This window comes from Carassius carassius, chromosome 28 (assembly GCF_963082965.1).
Source record: "Carassius carassius chromosome 28, fCarCar2.1, whole genome shotgun sequence".
NCBI lineage: Eukaryota > Metazoa > Chordata > Actinopteri > Cypriniformes > Cyprinidae > Carassius > Carassius carassius.
Window position 1 is genome coordinate 5,481,790 of NC_081782.1, and position 19,740 is coordinate 5,501,529.

A 19,740-nucleotide genomic window follows, 5' to 3' on the forward strand; every position below is an offset into this window, starting at 1 on the left:
CACAAAGTATAATATGGAAATATTGAAGTAAAGTACATTATAATCAATGTACTTCATCAGATTTTTTACATGCAAAAATAACAATGATTTATTTAAAGCAGCACTAAGGAGTTTTGGACTGAAACTAGCAAGCTCACTACCAAACAGTGATGCAAAAACCTCACAAACAACACCAACAGTTCAGTTGGCAGAGATTTAAAATGTGTCTGCACAATATAAGTCAGTAGTCTTATAGGTTGATGAACACGTGAAAAGCAAATACCGGTAATGCATTGTAATAACATGCAAAATGACTTTTAACATTATTAATCCGCTACTTGGTGATGCCAGTCAGGAGAAACAGCAGCTTTTCTGTTTTTGTTGTCAGAAAAAAAAGAGACAAATAAATGTAAATATTCATAAGAATAGTAAAATTTCAGTTTTTGCTGATATCTTCTTTCATTTTTGAGTTTTGAATTTAAGAATGAAGGCAGGTAAATATATCTTAAAAACTTTTATGATATAATTGACATTGTATAAAAGTGCTGGAAAGGAAAAGACCTTTACACATAGTTAGTATTTTGTCTTTGTTTCTAATAACAATACATAATCTGAACAAAAAGGGCTTTTTGACATAAAAGCAAGGCAGGTTTATTTAGTACACATCTTCAGTGCACCGGTCCTGTCCTCAATGTTATCGAAAGCGCCTATACTGCTGTATGCATTTACAGCCTGTCTGTGTTGACTTCTGAGTGACCTCCGATTGATGAGACTGTTGAGCCCATAGGTAGCATCCTCTGTCAAGTCACCGAGACCTGTAGAGGAATTGCAAGGAAAAACAGAAAGAAAAAGATGACGCATCATCACACAGCAGTCAAAGCCCCGAAAAACATGACAATTCCAAATAATTACAAATATTCTACAGTGCTGCATTAGTAACATCAAAATAACCTTTTAATCATTATTGTTACTTGTCAAAAGAAAATCTACCTTCATGAAAATTATTCTAAAATATCATACAAGTGACTATAAAAATTTTGGTGGAGAGCTTGTGAAATTGTGATAGACAAGTATTTCATTTGTGATTACTACAGCAGAATAACATGGTGCTGATATCATATGACAAAAAGGTTATCACAGGGGTCAACTTTATAATAAACACAAAACTATTTTGTGTCAGATATAATGTTCATAATTTTCTTACCATATACCCATTCTCTCATTTCCAGGTGAAGGTGAGCTTTAAGGGTTTCCAGTTCCCAAAGTGGATCTGTATAGCTTTAGAAGTCTAAAAAGACAAGATAATTATTATTAGTGTATGAACCATTATTTTATATTTGTTCTCTGACCACCTGATATTCATAATACAGGTTATTTTGTTCAGTCCTGTTCAGCTTGTATAAAACAAGTAACATTTGTTTCTTGGAAATTGAAACAGTTCTCTTTCTATGTATTTAAATCTATTTATAGTTATATGCCAATATTAAATCAATTTGATGCTTTGAATGGATAATTATTGCATTGCCAATGAATAATAGATCAAAAGATACAACTACTACTGGTCTTCTATCTAAATACAGAGGCAGATAACGATAGTACATCTACACGGCATGCCAACTACTGTTCTACTTCCTGCCCTGGGGTGGAACCAGCACCATCATGATGTTCTCCGCTCAATGTCATCTGGACAGAAGGACACAAACCTGAACATTAAGGGCATAAAGTAGAGCAAATGTCTCCAACTACATCAAATTTAATTAATCTAAAATTTAAACTGCCACAAAATATAATAGCTTTCTTCCTGGACCATGTCCTACCCATCCACCAAGTTACAAGAAATCCTGCTTACAACCAATATATAGACAGTACATATATAACTACATACACAGACAAACACAGGTGAGAACATAACAGACGTACAGAAGTAGATATAACAGTATTCATACAAAACTGACAATTAACAGAGGATTTTTAATTAGGTTATTTCTAAAGATCTGTATGTACTCTATATAGCATATGCAATTTAGACAATGAATAACAAGCCAATAACTTTGTTTATGTTTGTAGTTATTTTATTCATTATAAAAGAAAATACAAAATTTTTAAAAATGTTTAATTCATTATTCAAGAAGGGAGGAGGGCTCCCAGGAGTCTTTCCATTTGGTCCCACTGTAAAGAGACAATGTTTTGAGTAAAGATTTACTGAGTAACTTAAGTCAGGCTAGCAAAATGATATATTATTTTATAAAAATATAACTATTAAACAAATATTCAAACATTTCAGTAACTGTCGACATTGTTAATGTTTAAAATGTTGTGTATGTAATAAACTGTACATTAGTACACCTACCAGGTCTTGCATGGAACCCAACAAATGAGGACCTCCTCTGTTCCCTATAGAATAAACATAAAAAAAAATCTATCACAACTCAATATCTAGCAACGTTTGTCTTGGCACAAGTCATGCCATTGTGGTGCCAGCAAGTACAGTCTTTATGTCTGGAGTCCTCAAAAGATACTTTGTTGGAAAATATTATAGCTACACTGTATGATTTTTTTCCACCATCTAGCCGTGAAAAGTTATATGACTACCCAGTAAATATTCATTTCTGCTCATTTCAATTCCGAGTGCGTTTTTACTCCTACGGTGGCCATATTATTCCAAGATTAACATGGCTTCCAGTTTGACTTCTCCCATGAGTATCACTGAGTGTAAAATGCAAAAGGGCGAAGCTTAAATTTCCAGGTATGTCCCTCTTTGGTGAATGTATTTTCAAAATGGAGGCACAACATGGCTGCCACCATTTGAGCGACTCACTCGTATGTAATTAAATGGCAGATTCTACGCTTACGAGAATATTTTATTAGTTGGTGGAAGTAATAAGTAAAAGGTTACACAGTGTAGCTTTAACATGTAATAAAATTTATAAATAACATTTACTGCTGTAAGATGGTATTTCAAAGTGGTACAGTACAATATCATATACTGTCTTAGGGGTCTAGAGGGATCTAGTAAATTACATGAAAACCTTGTGACAGTTTCTATTCATGGTGACATTACATTAATAACATATCCAAAGAGTTATCCATATTTATCTATGCATTAATGTTACATTAATGTAAGTTTGATTAAGTAAAATGTAAAATTTGTAACACATTTTTTAAGACCATTGTGAAGGAAATGTAAGACCTATTTCACATCAATACTTGCAAAAAAGTATGAAGCTCTGAAGGAAAACCAAAGTCAAATAATTACTTGAAAAGTACATTAATTTACAGAACTGTGTGTGCAATTGTAGGTTTTATATTGGTCAGACAGACAACAAAGAACTACAAAAAGTACCATTAAATAAATTTCAACATAATTAAGACCTACCTAAACATTTAAAACCTACTACATAATACTTTAATGTATTTAAGACTTTTGCTACATATTTGATGGTAACCAAAGTATTGTTCGGATAGCGTTCTACATCTTGTGAGCAATACATACAGCCAAATTATTTTCGGTTATTGTAAAGTAAACTTTGTAAAAAAGGTTTTTGTAAAAAATGGTTACATTAGTGCTCACTGCATGAACACTAAATCCAGATTATTGTCTTCCAAACATCTAGTTGTCGAATCAAGTGCTCAAACATTTCAGATAATTTTTTAAAGCAGTCTTAGGCTGTGTGTCCACCAAACCATTTTAGCCAGCTGATAACGCCTAGCTGTGAGTGCTTGAGAGTTTTTTGGCAGCGCAGCATTTTTTTTTCAGTTGAGATGCTTTGCTTGTTGTTATTATGTGGAATATCCACGAAAGTGTTACTAGTTATCTCATTTCACAGATTGTTTGTTTCTGTGTTGTTTCTATACAAAATTGTCGATAGATTATAAAGTATTTTCTCTGGCTCTAGTTTAAAATTATTTTGTTCCATTATTATGCTTGTTGCTGTCATCTGTTGACTTTGTACGAGCAGAGTGTGCCGGTTTTGTGTTATTAGTCCCGCGCCTCCTACACTGTGATTGGACGGCTGGGTAAAAAGTGACAGTGATGAGCACTGCATTTGACCCAAAGTTGAACATTCTTCAACTCTTGGCGACCGGTAAAAAACCACGAATGCTCATTGCATCAGCGTGAAAAAGAAACTCAGCGGCGTGTGCAAATATGCCAGTCGCGTAGAATCAAAAAGAATTTAAATATTAATAATGAGTGAGTGCGAGTACATTGATATAAAGCAAGAGCATTGAAAATACTATAGAAAGACAAACCTCTCTCACTCTTCTTTTCAAAACCTTGGAGTAGTCAAAGTTGTTTTGCCTCACTCTCCAACAGCATTCTGGACACTCATCTGAAAGATAGTCAAAATAACATTGAAATAACTATACCAATATACCAGTATAGACAATACCTAACTGTGATGGCAGAATCAATGTGTAGTTGATATATCATATCATTTTAAATAGAGAAAATGTACTTAACACTTTTTTTTTGGCTTCATCTTGCTGGCTACCCTCTGTTGGACTGGATCTGTATTAAAAATATACAAGATACCAAATTTTATTAAACACTATTTCTGTCAAGAGCACTATCGTCAAATATGATTGACAGTTAGCATATAGTTTTGATTGGTGGTATGGTTCTGTCCTGGACAAGAACTCCCTACGCATCCATGCAGCCTAGCATAGAATCATAAAAGCAGCAATAACCCCCCTTAGGGTAAAAAGAACAGAACCAACATAAATGTAATGCAGATATCAGTAATTTATTTTAATGTACAATATATTGAAGAGAATTTAAGTCTGATTCAGGGGTAATCAGAATGCTATAATGACTGACGAGAGGTGCAGCTGGGGATGGAGCAGGGTAATTCGCTCCTGAGAAACGCAACAGCTGCTGATAATACTGAAGTTTATATATGTATACAGTAATAGGCGTCGTATTCCTAAAGGTAGACGTGGATCAGCTGATGCGAGCTTGACTAATGTGACTTACAGAACTGACGCTATGCTTAATATATAAATACAGTAAGTTATTACTAATTTAGAATGTACAATATCTGTCAAAGGTTTGGACACGCTTTCCCATTCTCTTGGATGAGTAGGTGGGTTCAAACTTTTGACTGGTAGTGTATTCAAAAACATAGTTCTTTGATAACATACGTATTAACATAGTTCTAATAACACATTACTGACTATTAAGGAAATATACTTCACTTTGTCTTTTTTTTGCCTTCTGGCCCCGGGGTCTTGTGGCTTTTGATGAGCCTGTGGTCTCAGTGTCTTCTGGAGTGACAGTCTCAGTGGCTTCTGGAGTGACAGTCTCAGTGGCTTCTGGAGTGACGGTCTCAGTGGCTTCTGGAGTGACGGTCTCAGTGGCTTCTGGAGTGACAGTCTCAGTGGCTTCTGGAGTGACGGTCTCAGTGGCTTCTGGAGTGACGGTCTCAGTGGCTTCTGGAGTGACGGTCTCAGTGGCTTCTGGAGTGACGGTCTCAGTGGCTTCTGGAGTGACAGTCTCAGTGGCTTCTGGAGTGACGGTCTCAGTGGCTTCTGGAGTGACGGTCTCAGTGGCTTCTGGAGTGACAGTCTCAGTGGCTTCTGGAGTGACGGTCTCAGTGGCTTCTGGAGTGACGGTCTCAGTGGCTTCTGGAGTGACAGTCTCAGTGGCTTCTGGAGTGACGGTCTCAGTGGCTTCTGGAGTGACAGTCTCAGTGGCTTCTGGAGTGACAGTCTCAGTGGCTTCTGGAGTGACGGTCTCAGTGGCTTCTGGAGTGACGGTCTCAGTGGCTTCTGGAGTGACGGTCTCAGTGGCTTCTGGAGTGACGGTCTCAGTGGCTTCTCGAGTGAAGTTGGTCTCAGTGGCAGTGGCTTTGGGAGGTCGAGTAGTTTCTGTGCTACTTGTGGCCTTCTTCTGTCTTTGAAAATGAACTTGCAGACAAAGACAAACATCACACACAAGAAAAATTAAACAGTTTGCCTTAATCTCAGTGCCACTTTATTCCATATAGCCTATGATTAATTATTGAACTACAAGGAAGAGGACCTGCGGGCGAGTGATGATAACAGGCTAGTATTTATAATAATTTATTTCTACATTACAGGTGTGTTATGTTATGATTAAAATGTAAAATTTATTATCTACAGTCTATATCAACAATATAGTCATCGAGTTCCCAGTCAAGGAAATGCTGTCTCTTAATGTCTGATCAGAACATTCTAGATTTTCTGCCTACTTTTTATCTAGCTTGTTGACTTGGCTTAACTGCTAAATAAAACAATTGGGTGATCACATGCTGATTCATCCTATTATGGCTGAAAGTAATGCTCATGCAGAAAAATAAAGAAAATGATACTTGTGGGTTCACATTCCTTTGGGTTCCTTAGGATTACCAGTGTTTTCAGATTAATCCAGAGCTTCTTCTTTGCAAAAAAAAGACTTACTCTTTAGCACAGCTTCATACATAAGTTTTACCCTCTGAAGCAAATCAGGATCCAAAATATAATCCCCTCCTAGGATGACATTGGCCACCAAACTTACTTTGCACTTCTTACCCAAAAGTAGTATGGGGAAAAAATCAAGGGCAGCAAGTTTGTCAAGCTGAAATAAAAACATTATTAAATTAAAAAAACATGCACCGAATACAATAATTTAATTTAAATATTAATTTCATGACAATTGTTTAATGGTCATATTAAATGTACAACTCATATCAAGGGATTCATTACTATACTACATATTTCACCAGCCATGTTTCCATCAAAATTTTGGGAAAAAATTTCCTCAATTTAGCAAAAACATTTAACGGTCGCTTGAGGTGGTTTTTGTAAAAAACCTTTTTCGAAAAAGAGTTAATGTGCTGAATGGAACATGGTAACAGCTTTGCACAAGTTCTGACTTAAAGAACAGTTAAGTCACATCACTGATCAGCTGTTTACGCAGTCAGGTACATTACTAAGCGGGGGGAAAGAAACTAACCAGGAAACCCTCAGTAGCAGCGAGCAAAGAGCCCAGCACTAAATCCCCATCTGACATGCGGCGTGGGAAATTTGGTGTATGGGAAACCGCTTGGCCAAGCAAGATATCAAATGAGGATCTATTAACAAGATGTCAACAAGACAGCATGGGTAGCATTGTAACAAAGCGGCGCTGGAACTGGATTGGCCATATTTTGAGAAGAGAGCAAGACAGCATCCCAAGAGTAGCCCTTCATTGGACACCCGAAGGTAGAAGAAAGAGAGGACGACCAAAGATCACCTGGCGTCGTACAGTAGAGGAAGAAATGAAATATATGAACCTGAAATGGGGAGATGTCCAGAAAATAGCCCAGAATCGACCAGAGTGGAGGACCTTCGTTGCTGCCCTACATGCCAGAGGCATAACCCCCTTTATAGTAACAACATAGTTTTAAAGAATTCTAACGTTATAATTGTGCCTCTTGTTACTGGATATCATGTTACAAAAGCAACTAATGTAATTTTTTACTTTATTTTAGAGATGCCAGGAAGTTCAAAGAAAATGTGCCCAGGGTGCAACACCCTAATATGTGTTGCATACAAGGCTTGCCCACTTTGCAAACACCTGCAGCCATATAAAGCAAAAGTTGCAGCGAAGAGATGCAACTTTCAAAATAAAAAAAATTAATGGAAGGAGTCAGTAAAGAAAAACAACAACAGGAAAGTTGTTCTCAATAGCAGCCATGTGTTGGTAAGGTTAGGTCAAAGTTCAGGATTCTAATAGGAATTTATGAAATTAAATCAATTAACACAGTAAAGTTTAACAGTCAGTAGCCATGTTTCCATGTAATTGTCAAGCAATTACATGGAAGGGCATAATCTTAATTAATTCCCTCCAACCCAGTTGATAGAAATACACCTGATTGATATTTTATACTTTTTCGAAACATTTCATAAGTTCACTTGACAATTACATGGAAACATGGCTACTGACTGTTAAACTTTACTGTGTTAATTGATTTAATTTCATAAATTCCTATTAGAATCCTGAACTTTGACCTAACCTTACCAACACATGGCTGCTATTGAGAACAACTTTCCTGTTGTTGTTTTTCTTTACTGACTCCTTCCATTCATTTTTTTTATTTTGAAAGTTGCATCTCTTCGCTGCAACTTTTGCTTTATATGGCTGCAGGTGTTTGCAAAGTGGGCAAGCCTTGTATGCAACACATATTAGGGTGTTGCACCCTGGGCACATTTTCTTTGAACTTCCTGGCATCTCTAAAATAAAGTAAAAAATTACATTAGTTGCTTTTGTAACATGATATCCAGTAACAAGAGGCACAATTATAACGTTAGAATTCTTTAAAACTATGTTGTTACTATAAAAGGGGGTTAGTACTACTGGCTAACCTAGCCACTTGCCAATGCCAACTGTCACGTGTCATCTATTAGCCGGGACGTCCGTATACTGGGCCTAATTTATTTGTCCCATACGCGACGTCCCTAGTCCCGTTTATTGACTGTTTTGCTGATCTAACCACTGACTGATAAAACAGCAACAGCAGCAAGCACATCTAAAGTCATGCTTTTCCTATTTCCTGTATGACTGTTAAAAGGCGCGTGTATTTGTCTGGGTTTCTCATTCCAGATTTATGCAGTAACGTTAGGCCAAGTTATATTGTTATTACTGACACATCATGAGTGTAATGACAAAGAAATGCATCAATTATAACATTTAAGCAAAACGTGATCATTACTTATTATGAACCTCGTAACTTACCTGGACAGAGCGCAATGAGAAATGAAATCACTAAAGAAATCACCCAATCTCTAAGCGGACTGGCTATGTCTCCATAGCAACTGATGCTTAGGATCACGGGTAATGCTGGCGTCCACTAATTAATTAAATTTAATTTATTAAATTTATTTTAATTAAAATACTATTCAAAACGAATCCCCGTTCTCATAATCGAAGGAGAAACAATTTAAAACTGATGGTCACTGTCGATAAGGCTAATGGGTTATGTATATTACTGTTAGATTTGACTCACCAAACCGATAGAAAAACGGTAACATTATTTCTCAAAAAATAAACAGCAACTTCTGTCTCGTTAATTAACGGGTAGAATATATTTACTATATTTTGACTGGAATTAATTACTGACGATGAGAAGCCTACAGAATATAAATCAATAAAAACAAGGACAAAAAAATCTCTGTACGTTTTTTTCTTATTTGTTGAGGAGTCATTTATTTTTCTGTATTTATATATATATATATATATATATATATATATATATATATATATATATATAGTGCTGTGCAGGTAAACCTCACTTGAGATCGGGGAGTGAGGTTTTACCTGCACAGCACTACACTGGCTTCCGTTACACACACACACACACACACACACACATATATATATATATATATATATATATATATATATGTGTGTGTGTGTGTGTGTAGGCAAGATGTAATATGTTTCTTCCAGCCTTAGGGGGGAGCTGTGTTTTAGGAGTATATCATTGTGTAAGTGAGCCCTTCTTCACATGGGTGGAGCTGTTGTTTAATTCAGTTCTATTTTCCTTGTGAAAAGGTAAGGATGGTTTTCACTGTTCTCTGTTACATCCATTATATTTCTTTAATTATATTGGCCATCCATGTTATTTGAAGATATATATTGCTGTTAAAGATGTTAACTAACATATATGTGCACTTATTGGTAAAAGATGGTTTTGTATTTCTGATATTATTTCATGGGTTGTACCTTCCATGTGGTGGGGTATATTTTTCTTTATATTGTATTGTGTTTAACGTTTATCTGAGTATTTTGAGTTTTATTCTTTGTATTTGGGATGCATGTGGTATTCAACATCACTTGTCATATGTGGAAAGTTATTTTTCCAGTCTTTGGGAACCCCCCTGATTTAAGGTTTAATATAACAACAGCTAAAACTATATTGTCTTGTTTTATGATTTTATATACATTTTTAGTTTTGATATTAGTAACTAACAGTTCTATTTTCCTTGTGAAAAGTGGCTGATGCAGATAAAGAGCCCAATAAATAAGCTTCACCGCTGTGACGACAACGATCTTTGTGTCCTCCTCATTCAATCATCACCCAAACACAACGCAGAGCCTTTTGGGGGAGCACACAGACGAAAAGGGTTACATCTTTGGTGCCGTGACCCGGATCGTTGGTTTCTACGTCAATAGAAGCAATCTGACAAATAAGAAGTGTGAGTAGAGTGAAAAAAAAAGAAGAAAAAAAAAATCAAAAGAAGAAGGAAAAAAAAAACCAGCAACATTATTTCACCTACTTTAATTTGTCTTAATGTGACAGTGTTAAATATATTGTTGGACTGAATTGAGCTTTGCTTAAGAAAGATTTGTTTTTTTTTCTGTCTCTGAACTCTTGATATTGTGCTATAGGAGTCTTAATTTGTTGATTTGAGTAACAAATTTGTGAATTGCAGTGTGTTTTTTTTTTTAAAGCAATATCCCTTTTTTTGTGCATTCGAGTGTATTTAAATCTCTTGAAGTGGGTAATTTTGTTTTTTTTTCTCCCCCATTTACCTTAATTTATGATTATTTGATATATATTAGATATATACAACACATTCACTAACAGCAGTAATTTTCACTTTACTACACTTTTCATATTTCTAAAATTTCAAACACAACAGCCTACACATTGTGTATTGCACAGACGAGAGAATTGAAAGAAGTGGAAGAGAAATGCAGGGGCTCCATGAAACCACCCCTCATCGACCACCTCCTCATCCCCAAGTACCACTAAGGCAGCCCTTCCAGGCCACCCCATGGTTACCAGTAAAGCAGGACAAAATCCAACAGTATGAAATAAGCATGCCGGTCGATGTGAGTACTGAAACTGTTTCCCAGCCAAATGATAACCCCCAACAGTCTGTCAGGCCAAAGACAAGGCAGCTAGCTGCACATACAGAGAATCTGCCCACCTCTGCAGTGAGCTGGCACCAGTTGGGCACCTGCCCCAGCACTTTTGTGCAACATCAGCCCTCAGCTGATGCCCAAGGCCCAGATAACCCATTCAATGAACTTCCAACCACCATGCACATGTCTTCAGTTAGCCCACATGCATCTAATGTGCCCACTGTTTTCTCTCAAACTAACATGCATGACAATGTCACTACCATACAGGCTACACCAAGCATGGCCAACAAAATGCCAACTGATGTGTCCCCTTCTCCAAATGACCCATACCTGCCCCCAGCATTGACTGTGCCACCTAAAACTTATATTTCTACTTATCCAGGTATGATCCAGACACCCAATATGTACACTTCTCCATATGGCCTGCACTCTCCTGCTGCAATGGCTGGTTCACCCCAAGCCAACTTGCCAGGTCATCCAACGGCCGCTCAGGTTCCTTCTCCTTTCTGTTATAGTGTGCCAAATTCCATGTATTCAAAACCACCTGACACGCCTGCACCTCCTGTTTTGTCTGGAACCAACTTTTTGCAGAAAACAGACTCCGTTCAAACACACAGAAATTCCAATGATCGACAGCGCACCTTACATTCGCATTGTGCTGTTGTGTCATCCTTCTCACCACCTGTGTATGTTCCTATGACGGTGCCGGTGTCTCATGGTTCACATATGTATGCACAACAACCCATTTCAGTGCAAAGACCTCAGACCGTGGCTCATCACCAAGATGCATACATCCCTGCTTCTAGAATGACCATGCCACAGCCCAGCTTTACACAGACACATCAAGTTCGTAATGTACAAGTGTTCAGTGGTGGTCCTGATTGCAGGATACTTATTGAAGACTGGATAAGAGATATGCAGTACCTCCTTGAGGCTGGAGGAATGCCTGAAAATCTGTCCTTTGCTACAGTAGTGCGACATTTGAGTGGTGAAGCCAGGAGGCTAGTTCTGAATCTCCCTCCTAATGAGCAGACGGCCGGCAGAGCTTTTGAAGAACTACGAGCTGAGTATAGTGATATGCAGACGTCCCTGGATCCATTAGCTGATTTCTATGAGAGATACCAGCGCCCTGGCGAATCAGCATGCTCATACGCCATTGCTCTGGAGGCTACTTTACGTTCAGTGGAAGATGCTCAATATGAAGGTCAGCCTTTTCCAGACCGGGACAGCAAACTGACTCGTCAGTTCATGAGAGGATTGAGTGACGAAGAGGTTTTTCACAGGATAGCAACGATGAGTTTTCGTGAACTTCAAGCAGAACTTCGTAACCTTGCTCGTGAGACAAGGAAGTTTCAGACACAGCCAAAGGCCAAAAAGACGTATGCACTGGCTCAGTTTACAACAGTGAGCAGTAACCAGAGTGGCGAAAAGCCGAGAACAGAAAAAGGAAATCGGCAGAACACAGACCTGACTGAACTCACAGCCTTGGTGAAGAAACTGGTGAGCAGTCAAGAGGATCAGCTTAACAGATTGACGCAGTTGGAGGCTAAAGTTGGAGCATCACCACAGACTGTGTTTCCTCACATCCAGAGACCTCAAGAGAGTAGTGACACTGCAGTAAGGGGCGTAGTGTGCTATCGTTGTGGAAAACTGGGACACATTGCACGTCTGTGTCGGACAGTGATGACTGATGAGGCAGCCCAAGCTGAAATTGGAGCCGAGTCCAGGCAGGATTTAAATGCTTAGGGCCTGTGGTTAACGGGGAAACCACAGGCATGCAACAGAGTCCCCAGCAACATGAAACGGGCAGGTCAAAACCAGCTGATACCCCGCTGGTAGGTCCCTGTAATGAAGGGGTGGTTGGAGTGAATGGAGAAATGTGTAAGGCTCTCATTGACTCTGGCTCTCAAGTAACTACAATTACTGATGAGTTCTGGCGACAACATCCTCTCTTATGTACTCAGGAATTGCAGCCATCAGACATCCCCATTGAAGGTGCCGCAGGCCAACCCGTATCTTATGTTGGTGTGCTTTGTATCAACCTTAAGTTTTTGGGAAGGGTCTACTCAAATGTTCCTGCTTTTGTTGTCCCTGTTACTGAGTACCGATCCAGTGTTCCATTGCTCATTGGAACTAATGTAATAAGGGTTTCCAGAAATGACCTTCAAGCATCATATGGCAGAAGATATCTGGCCAAATTGAAGTTGACCAATCCTGAGTGGCACTCTGCAATGGTTGCTGTGAGTAAAAGTGAACCTGGTGGAGCTGCAGGTAAAGTTGGTCAAGTACAGTATGCTGGTCACAGGATAAGAATACCAGCTGGTAAGGAGCAGGATGTTATTGGCAGAGTGATGGGTGGACCGAAGAGAACACACTATACAGTTCTAGTGGAGAGCCAGTCCTCCAAAAGGGTTCCAGAAGGCCTTATGGTTGCCAGGCTGCTTGTTAATGTTAAAAAAGGTTGTGTTCCCATTCGACTCTTAAATATGTCTGGAAAGGATGTTATTGTCAACCCAAGGACCCTGATTGCAGATGCTTTCCTGGTTCAGAATGTCATTGAAGGGGAAGAAAAGTGCCAAATGCTGTGCCAAAACCAGTTCTTGTGTCAGAGTCAGTGTGAGAATTCAGTGACAGCGTCTTGTCAGAGTCAACAGCAGACTACCAGTGTTGAGTCGGTTGATGGTGTAACATGTGGAGTTGATCTTAGTGCTGCAGCAGTAGAAGGAGAGGAGCAGTTGGGGTTGCTTCAGGATTTGCTGAGGAGAAATACTGACGTCTTCTCCAAACACTCTATGGACTACGGACATACCACCACTGTGCGACATGAGATAACTCTGGTAGACTCAAAACCTTTCCGCCTACCTTATCGCAAAATACCCCCGTCTCAGTACCAAGAAGTGCGGAAGGCCATATCAGAGATGGAAGAAGCTGGAGTCATTCGTCCAAGCAAAAGCCCGTATGCATCCCCCATCGTTGTTGTTTCTAAAAAAGATGGCTCCCTGAGGATCTGTGTGGACTACAGGAAACTGAATTCCTGCAGTACCAGAGACGCTTTTCCACTTCCAAGAATAGAGGAAGCATTGGAGGCACTGGGACAGGCAAGGTTCTTCTCGACTCTTGATCTTACCTCTGGTTACTGGCAAGTTGAGGTGGCTGAACACGACAAGCTCAAAACTGCTTTTAGCACCCCCATGGGGTTATATGAGGCCAACAGGATGCCGTTTGGTCTGCAGAATGCCCCCTCAACCTTCCAAAGATTGATGACCTGCTGCTTTGGTGATCTGAACTTTGAGAGCCTCCTTATCTACCTTGACGACTTAATTATCTTCTCTAGCACTTTTGAAGAGCATCTTGAGCGGTTGGAAGCAGTGTTCAGCCGACTCCGCAAACATGGTTTGAAGCTGAAGCCTCAAAAGTGTAGTCTACTGAGGAAAGAAGTTCAGTATCTGGGCCATGTAGTATCTGCAGAGGGTATTCATACAGATCCTGAGAAGATAAGCAGAGTCAGAGACTGGAAGCGGCCGTCAAGTGTGAAGGAAGTGGTGGGGTTCGTTGGTTTCGCTGGGTACTACAGACGGTTCATCAAGGGATATGCAACATTGGCGGCACCTCTGTATAGACTTACCTCTGGTGACCCAAAGAAGAAGAAAAGAGGGGTGAAAGGAACTTCTGTAACTGTTAAACCGTTTGTGTGGACAGATGAATGTGAGAGAGCATTTGAAGCATTGAAGGAGAGACTGACTACAGCACCAGTTCTGGGCTACCCTGACTTCAGCTTACCATTTGTACTGCAAACGGATGCTTCTGGTGAGGGTCTTGGGGCAGTCCTTGCACAAGTTCAAGATGGTGTGGAAAAAGTAATAGCGTATGCAAGCCGAGGTTTGAGACCACCTGAGACCCGCTACCCTGCACATAAGTTAGAGTTTTTGGCTCTAAAGTGGGCTGTTACAGATAAGTTTTATGGTCACCTTTATGGACATAAGTTTTCTGTGCTGACTGACAACAACCCACTTAAATACGTGATGAGTACAGCGAAGTTGGACGCCACAGGTCAGCGTTGGGTGTCACAGCTGGCCATGTTTGACTTTGGAATTGAGTACAGGCAAGGGAAGTCCAACTCTAATGCTGATGCACTCTCAAGGATGTCTAATCAAGAGGTCATAGAAACTCTTCAGTCCTGCCCACAGTGCATTTCCTCCACACGGCAAGACCACTCCTGTGGAGATGTCTCAGGGAGGAAGGAAGACGTTAGTGAGCAAGCAGAGAGAACTGTTGTATGCACAGAGGGAGAGTTTCTGGACCAGGTTGACGGGCTAGCCAATTCATTTGATGGAGCGGGTACTGATGCACTGCCTGCAATGACAAAGCTGGAGATCAGGGGATGTCAAAAGGAGGACCCTGTCATTGGGCCAGTCCTACATTACAAGACACTAAACAAAAAGCCAAGACGTGGAGAAAGATTGGAAAAGGGGAAAGATACACGGTTTCTCTTAAAAGAGTGGAGGAGGCTGGTGGTCAAAAATGGAATTCTTTACAGGCAAGTTAAGGATGTTCAGGGACGGTCCATTGCTCAGCTGGTCTTGCCAGAGAAAATGCGACTTTTGGCTAAAACAAGTCTTCATGACGACTCTGGTCATTTGGGATTTGAGCGTACTTTGAATCTGTTCCGGGAACGATTCTTTTGGCCGAGAATGCAGTGTGAAATAAAGTCATGGTGTGAGCAGTGTGAAAGATGTTGTCTGAGGAAAACTCCCACTGGAAATAGGGCTCCGCTGGTGAGCGTTCACACTAATGCCCCTATGGAACTCATATGCATGGATTTTCTTGTCCTGGAGAAGTCTAAGGGAGGAATAGAGAATGTCCTGGTTGTCACCGATCATTTCTCAAGATTCGCCCAGGCTTACCCCACAAAAGACCAGAAGGCTGTCACTGTGGCAAGGGTGCTGTGGAAGAATTTCTTCTGTCGATTTGGTTTTCCAGCAAGACTCCATGCAGATCAAGGCAGAAATTTTGAGAGTACAGTAGTGAGGGAGTTGTGTAAGTTAACGGGAATTACAAGGACTCATACTAGCCCCTACCATCCGCAGGGAAATGGGACCACAGAGAGATTTAACAGAACTCTTATGAATATGTTGGGCACTCTTGATCCTGATAAAAAACCCAGGTGGCATGAATACATTGACGCACTGACACATGCTTACAACTGCACTCAACACGATTCGACTGGTTTTTCCCCATACTTCTTGATGTATGGCAGACATCCACGACTGCCTGTTGATCTCATGTTTGGCCTGTCAACAGCAAAAGAGCCATGTGAGTACAGTGAATATGTCTAGACTCTGCATGAATGCTTGTCCTATGCTTATAATGAGGCAGATCGAATGTCAAGGCATGCTAAGGATCTTCAGAAAAAGCACTATGACAAGAAAGCCAAAAGCCACATGTTCCAACCTGGTGACAGAGTGATGGTGAAAGTGTGTTATGTCGAGGGGAAACAGAAGCTGGCTGATAGGTGGGAACCACGTCCATATGTTGTGGTGAAGAAACAGCCAGGGATTCCAGTGTATGTGGTTCGTCCAGAAGATGGTGACAGGGAAAGAGTCATCCACCGAAATCTTCTGTCCCAGTGCATGTTTTTCCCGGTAAGTTCCAAGTACCTTGCCGGAGAAGAGCCTGACATGGAGGAAGTGTCTGGAATGGACTCAGGTGTTTCAGAGGAAGAAGAGGAAATAGTGGAGACAATTGAAAGTGTAGACAGTGGCACTGTTACACAGTGTACAAGTGTGGAATGGCAGGATGTGGTGGACGAAGAGCATGGACAGGATGGAAGTCAATTAAAAGAGACTGTGAGCGAAGAGGAGAAGAATGGGGAGCAGACGTCATTGGAAGTCTCCAATCCTGAGAGGCCAGAGAGGAGATATCCTGAGCGAAAAAGGCGCCCACCAAAAAGACTCTCCTTGGAGATACATGGCCTCCAAAGCGAGATTGATAAGGAGAAGGTAGAGAGAGGAAGGAAAGTGTGGGAAAAGGCTAAGGCGAAGAAGCAGCTCTACTTTAGCAATACCTATACAGACACACACCCCACACAGACACTTCAAAGTTAATATTAAGATTTAAACTGACTTAATTTCGTTTTTTTAGTGATGACTGGGACGGCATCATTGAAAGAGGGGGTGGATGTAGGCAAGATGTAATATGTTTCTCCCAGCCTTAGGGGGGAGCTGTGTTTTAGGAGTATATCATTGTGTAAGTGAGCCCTTCTTCACATGGGTGGAGCTGTTGTTTAATTCAGTTCTATTTTCCTTGTGAAAAGGTAAGGATGGTTTTCACTGTTCTCTGTTACATCCATTATATTTCTTTAATTATATTGGCCATCCATGTTATTTGAAGATATATATTGCTGTTAAAGATGTTAACTAACATATATGTGCACTTATTGGTAAAAGATGGTTTTGTATTTCTGATATTATTTCATGGGTTGTACCTTCCATGTGGTGGGGTATATTTTTCTTTATATTGTATTGTGTTTAACGTTTATCTGAGTATTTTGAGTTTTATTCTTTGTATTTGGGATGCATGTGGTATTCAACATCACTTGTCATATGTGGAAAGTTTTTTTTCCAGTCTTTGGGAACCCCCCTGATTTAAGGTTTAATATAACAACAGCTAAAACTATATTGTCTTGTTTTATGATTTTATATACATTTTTAGTTTTGATATTAGTAACTAACAGTTCTATTTTCCTTGTGAAAAGTGGCTGATGCAGATAAAGAGCCCAATAAATAAGCTTCACCGCTGTGATGACAACGATCTTTGTGTCCTCCTCATTCAATCATCACCCAAACACAACGCAGAGCCTTTTGGGGGAGCACACAGATGAAAAGGGTTACATATATATATATATATATATATTATTATTATTATTATTATTATTATTGTTGTTTTATTTTTATTTTTGGTTAATTCAACGCAGTCCTGTTTCTTCTTTGTACAAGAAAAAAAAATGTCACTCTTTAGCGATCCCAGTGGACGTTTGTGTTTCAAAACTGTAGCAATACGTACCGGGTGGTACATATTTGTGGCGCTGCAAAAAAGTGTGCAGAGGTACGTATTTCCCATGAGACCAGGTTGCTTTCATTAGCTCTTTCCACCTGGGAAAAGCTATCCCGATATTTATTTACATAACGATCAATTCAATTTTAGCTTTTTGGCTTTTTTGGAGGGATTTTGTCCCGTGCAGTGCAGCCTTTCAAATGTGCCGAGGACTGTATCAACGACCCCCCCATATGGTCTAGCAGTTAGGATTCCTGGTTTTCATCCAGGCTGCCCGGGTTCGACTCCCGGTATGGGAAGACAATTTTCACAAATACTATTATATTGAATTCAGAAAATTTCACTATGGAATATTTACTTTATCTATCATAATTTCAATTTAGTACGTCATCATTTCAACTTTTCATCTCATAATGTATGACGCATAGTCATAATTTCAACTTTTTAAGTCAGAATTACAATTTTTGTCAATGACGCTTTTTTTAATGTAATACTTAAAACGTTTTTAAGTCATAATTTGGTTGTTGACTATAGTAGAGTTGATGATGAAACTTTGAGTTAGGCTAGTGATTTTTGTCCCTCTCTGCTCTTTTTCAAGATGGCGGAACGACACGGAAGCCTCCTTGGACTTAACCCTCCCCATGTAGATAAAGATAATAAATTAAGTCAGATCATTGGCAGAGATCATTTTACACCCATGAGGACATATTTATTAATAAAGACAATGATTTTAGCTAATAAATTTTTCATTTTTCAACCGAGCGACTCTGCACATGTGAGGCCTTCAAAAGTTTCAAAAGGCCTTCAATGGTTCAATGTGTAATGGTTGTGTAAAAATCAAATACTGTATTACACTTTTCAAATGATAATCTAGCTTTAAAGTTTCACAAAGTCTGACACAAGGCCATTAACATGTTCTTTTTGCTTATTTCTACAAATATCAACCTGATCAATATGAATACGATTAAACAAGTTAATTTTTAAGAAAAAAAAAGAGTTTTAAAATACAACTAAACCATGATAATTTTTAGTTTAGATGTTGATGACTAAGTTTCAGGCGTAGTGCAACCAGATTTCTCTAACATCTCACTCACAACGCAACACGTTGTAAATAAACATTTTCAAACTGTAATTTAACCATATTTGATTAATATTATGTTGATTTAAAGTTTTTGTTATTAACTAATACTTATAACATCTGACCCAAAATAAACAGATAATGGAATCTTCACACTATACAGTTAGATATTCTCCTACTTAGTATCTTTGGATGTATCTGTGGCTGGATTTTGTCACACTCTTGTAAAGACTATGGACTAACTTTAAAACATAATTTTTATACAGGAATCACATGTGTAAGATTCAAAAGATCAATTCACTAAGAATTTGTGATACACAAATAAATACACAAAAGTTTTCAAATGATGATGGTTTTATTACTCCGCTAGATTAGTCATCTTGTTCAGATAGCAGACGACGCTGTTTCACATGTTGTACGTTGGACTGTGTGTGTGTGTTTTAGGTGAAGACGTTTCTTTGAGAGCCGTTTATAGAAAAAAATGACGCTTAAGAATTTAAGTGATAGTTTGACTACATTGATATCAATCACACAAATACGTATCGCACAAGCTGTTTTACACTTTTACAACAGAATCACATTCGACTATTGCACCGAGAGAGGCATACTCATTAAAGATCGAGGCCTTAAAGTTCCACACTTTTTACCAAAACACTTTTTACCAAATTTCTATAAACGGCTCTCACATAACTATGTCTTTGTATAAAAAAGCAACCATAACTAAAATCCAAAACGTCATAGATTCAGTATATTTCCACCAGAGGACCTGGTTGTTGCA

General features: G+C 39.2%; 1 long non-coding RNA gene across 2 annotated transcripts; it reads right to left on the reverse strand.

Annotated features, from left to right (window-relative positions):
* Nucleotides 1–602: 602 nt before the first annotated feature.
* On the reverse strand, nt 603–5,350 carry LOC132108364 (uncharacterized). 2 transcript variants are annotated; one of them, XR_009424433.1, is made up of 7 exons: nt 5,303–5,350; nt 5,176–5,257; nt 4,442–4,489; nt 4,231–4,310; nt 2,330–2,373; nt 1,184–2,148; nt 603–794 (listed from the first exon to the last, which is right to left on the reverse strand). It is a non-coding gene; the product is annotated as an uncharacterized LOC132108364 (long non-coding RNA). The 2 variants fall into 2 exon arrangements; XR_009424434.1 differs by lacking the exon at nt 5,303–5,350 and having other exon boundaries at nt 5,176–5,296.
* Nucleotides 5,351–19,740: the final 14,390 nt, after the last annotated feature.